Genomic DNA, 4,362 nt, shown 5'->3' on the forward strand with positions numbered 1-4,362 from the left:
AACTCAACACTTGTCTGGTGTTGATTTAGAAATCAACACTGGACTGGATTGCTTTTTGTTTAACTCTTTGGAACTCTTTAGTGAGTTTAGGAACTCTCACTAAAATTCATGTTGTTGAATTAACACTGTACTTTTAAATACATTGGAAATCTGACACTTCTGAATTTGCTGTGTGTTGGTGATTAATCCAAAACAGAGAAATGATTTCATATGCAACTGCAAATCTACAACAGAAGGACTGAAAAAATCAAGGTTTTGACTCAAACTTCATCTTAAAGTGCCTGAAGTTTTCTGACTGTACCTCAGGAGAGCGCTGTAGATAAATACAGATAGAACAACATTTAAAGAGGGACTAAGCTAAACTTGATCGAAATTTGCAGTGAGCTTTTGCAGTGAGCTTTGAGTACTAATGATTGTTGAAGCAAAACATCACATGCTGTTTGAGGAGGAAATCATTAATACCATGAAGGAAAATTAACCCCTTTCTTCTAATTTTTCTAATTGTTGAAACTCTGCTTACCATTACTGTCCCATCGTTCTCAACGAAGAAACCGTGATCGTAAGTGACGAACATCACCAACCTGGCACCTGGGCAGTCGGTGAAGTTCACTGAGGTAGAAGCAAAAATATTTGCACTTCACTTCAAAGGTTTGGAATTTCAGAACCAAATAGACTTTCATAGAAGTTGTGTTAGTAAATGGACTGAAACCATGTTTGCTTGTCATCTCATTTTAACTGCTCAAAACACTGTGCATTAGAGATAGATTGATCTAGCCATGCTTTTAATGCCTTTGCTCTCATACACTCAACACATAGATGACTAGACAGATGTTAGTGTTTAGTGTCAGGTTAAGCATTTGACATGGACCTAAAAGGCCAAGAACCTCAGGGGAAGAATGTAAGCAGGCAACTGAAGGGAGTAGATTTGAAAACACAGAAAGTCAAAACTGGGACCCATCTGTGAGCTGCTTGGGGGTCATCTGGTGGGTGAGACATCAGGAGGTGCTGGTTTAGCTGTTGTATACAGCTTAGAGAAGGGGTACTCAGATCCAGTGCTCAAGATCTACCATCCTGCAACTTTTAGATCCATTTGCAACTGCAAAACTGTGTTTTTTTGACACCCAACAATGTTTGGAGCACATTTGTAATGGAAATGCAGCAAGTATTTTCTGCAGTGACCATGGTCTGGCTATATTCTTTTGTCAGGTGGTGTGGTTGAGGTGGATCCAAATGAAAAGAGGACATTGGGAGGAATTGTTGTTGTGGAATGAAATCATCATCAAATTAAAGGAAGTTATACGCTCTGGGTCAACATCGTAAGGTTTATTGCTTGTTTCATAATTGGTCACTGAATTATGTATTTTGTCATGTAAAGCACCTGGACTGCCTTGTTGCTGAAATATGCTATACAAATAAACTTGACTACGGAAAAAAACAAGAACATACATGGGTAACAGAAGCAAAAGAATCCATTAATAAACAATGTAAACAATGAAGTTAGGCTGAGTCAAATTTTGATGTAGGCTAGAAACCAGGTTAGTCCCAAAATTCTTAGGACTATATACAGCTCAGAGATATTTAGGAAGGAACTGAGAAGGCGACTAGTAATACTAAAATATGCAAAGGGGGAACTCAGTAGGACACACAACATCTTACAAAACAAAAACTAAAGAATAACACTGTTAAAAAAAAACTGTTTTGCTAGTTTTTTAAACTAGCGAAACAGTTTGCCATTGTGTTAAGAAACACAATGGCATCCCCAAAGTATCCCATAATCTAAAGAAACACCTACAGATCATGACAGAACAGTATCTGTCCAAAAGGGGACATGAACAAATAATGCAGGATCTAAAATTAATCTCAAATCTTTCCAATCAGAACATAACTGCTATTCTCCCCGAATCAAAACTGGCCCACAGTGAGAGTACACAGTTCACAGTTGATCTCACCTTTTCCCAGGATTGTGCCTGGCCTCAGAAGCTTTTTAGTCACCTTAAAAATAACTGATTCTTGGTCAAATCCTGGTTCACATATTTGGTTTTCTGTGTGCCCTGCTGGAGAAGCCTGGGAAAGAAAAAAGTGGAAATGGGAGACTGTTAATCTCGCATGAACATGTCCGCTTTGAATCAAAGGTAGTTAATGTTTAGACTGCCAAGACTTTGCAGTCGGTGCTTTTTTGTATTCATTGTGTATTCATGTGCTGTTTTAGAGTTTCCACAGTTTCTGCAACATTTTAACTACAAAATGTTAGTTTTGCCTCAGGCTTAGACCAGATAACTCCAATTTGTTCAGAAGAGGACAAACATGTCTCAAAGAACTCAGTAGATGAGCCAAAACTAAATGAGAGGAACCTCAGACTAATACATGCTCTAACTTTATTTCCATATGAGTGTATTTTTTCAGAAGTATTTGTGAGCCAGAACCAAAAAAAACACAATTCACAGTTTTAGGTATTACTTTTGAGGAAACAGATCCTGAATCTGTCATAGATTATCCAGATCATGTTTATAATAGAAAACACAAAAGCAGATTGCAGAAGAAAATCTTACCTGAACATTCAAGAATAAAGCACACCAAACTGTGAACCAAATGGTCCCCATCTCTCCTCTGTGTGAAACGCTTTGTAATCTAATGCAGTATGTGTGGTTGCAGTTTAAAAGGAATAACAATTGGTGCCTCCCTTCTTATCTCTGAGTGAAACCAATCTGGGGAAGCTGCTGCAGGAATATTAAGTGTGTGACCTCAGCATATATGTGTGCAGGATCTAGGTTCCTTATTTGGTCATACAGACTGAAGACAGGCAGAGACAGAAACTCAGAGCTTCTGTTACTTGCTGTTAAATAAAGGCCAAATCATCTCAGACTGGTTTCTTGGACACGACAATAACTTCCCTGTACTCGAATGGCCTCCACAGTCACCAATTCTCAATCCCATAGAGCACCTTGGGGATGTGGTGGAACGGGAGATTCACATCATGGATGTGCAGCTGACAAATCTGTAGCAACTGCATGATGCTATCATGTCAATATGGACCAGATTCTCTGAGAAATGTTTCCAGTACCTTGTTGAAGCTCTGCCATGAAGGATTAAGGCAGTTCTGGAGGCAAAAGGGGGTCCAACAAGGTACTAGCAAGGTGTACCCTTACAAAAAAATCCCATGAAAATCACATGTTTTCACATGTGATCACATGTCAATCACATGTGATTTTACCATGAAACATTCCAAAATCACATGTATATGTGTGCTTTCACATGTGATTCACATCATTCACACATCATTTACATGTCAAAATTCGATCACATGTGACTTTCACATGACATTCATGAGATTTTTTTGTAAGGGTACCTAATAAAGTGGCCAGTGAGTGCATATTTCATATCAGAAGTTCTTAAATTGAACAGGTTAAGTAGCACACAGAGCACAACACTAATGATTTTGACTTGTTTTTCTTTTTTTTTTTTGTTTGCTTGTCCATGCATGTCTAGAATAAACCGTGCAGCTCTGTGCTCATGCACTTTCACACCTGCAGAGTTCTTCACACCTTGAGGGGCCTGAGGAGTGTTCCCATAGGAGTTTCCCTATGCGACCGGGTTTCAAAGAGTGCCGTGTCAAAATTCCAATTACTGGAGATGTGTAAAGAGAGACAAGAGACTGGATCACAGCCAAAATGTTACTGTTTCACTGAAAAACAGCTCTCTGTTAGCAAGGCATAAGTGATAAATAACTTCAAGTTGTTTCCAAAGAGATTGCACAAGTCAAATTATCTCAAACCATAACTGGCCAAAACAGATCTAATCTGAAATAATAGCATCAAAGTGTTTTTGTGTTGAACGAGTCTTGTCATGACTGACATGTCATGGAATGTGTTTTTCTCTGTGGTTTTATATAAAGAGGCTAATCAGAACAGATGTTAGGATAACAACATAAACACAATTCATACCTACATTAATAAAGGCTAATGTTTAGGTTGACTGGTGGATCACATTCTTCTCTGTCAAAACTCCAAATTTGAAAAATATGCAATGAAAAAACCTTAATGAAATAAACTACAAGTTTTCCATTTGCTTTGCGTTCATACATTTCTGTGGCTGAAATGTTTGGATGTGAGTTAAATAGAAATAAATTGTTATGTAACAGTGAAGTGTTTACATCAAGTCATCATTGACATGAATATTCTATTTACAGAAGTATAGGGATGCAAGGACTGAGGCCTTTCTGCATGAACAAGCATACAGAGGTACATTTCACATACACATGTTGTGCGTGTCTGTATTTCACACATAGGCACACACAGATCCAGATTCTGGATCTTTTTTCATGGATCAAAAGTTCTTGGTCCATGAAAAGACCAAGAACTTTTG

General features: G+C 38.1%; 1 long non-coding RNA gene across 1 annotated transcript; it reads right to left on the reverse strand.

The window, feature by feature from the left end:
• Positions 1-495: 495 nt before the first annotated feature.
• On the reverse strand, positions 496-2,717 carry LOC106936387 (uncharacterized). The gene is made up of 3 exons (XR_001422124.1): positions 2,550-2,717; positions 1,950-2,064; positions 496-609 (listed from the first exon to the last, which is right to left on the reverse strand). It is a non-coding gene; the product is annotated as an uncharacterized LOC106936387 (long non-coding RNA).
• Positions 2,718-4,362: the final 1,645 nt, after the last annotated feature.

The sequence above is a fragment of the Poecilia latipinna genome, unplaced genomic scaffold, assembly GCF_001443285.1.
Source record: "Poecilia latipinna isolate Pla-1442-1.1 unplaced genomic scaffold, P_latipinna-1.0 Scaffold2130, whole genome shotgun sequence".
NCBI lineage: Eukaryota > Metazoa > Chordata > Actinopteri > Cyprinodontiformes > Poeciliidae > Poecilia > Poecilia latipinna.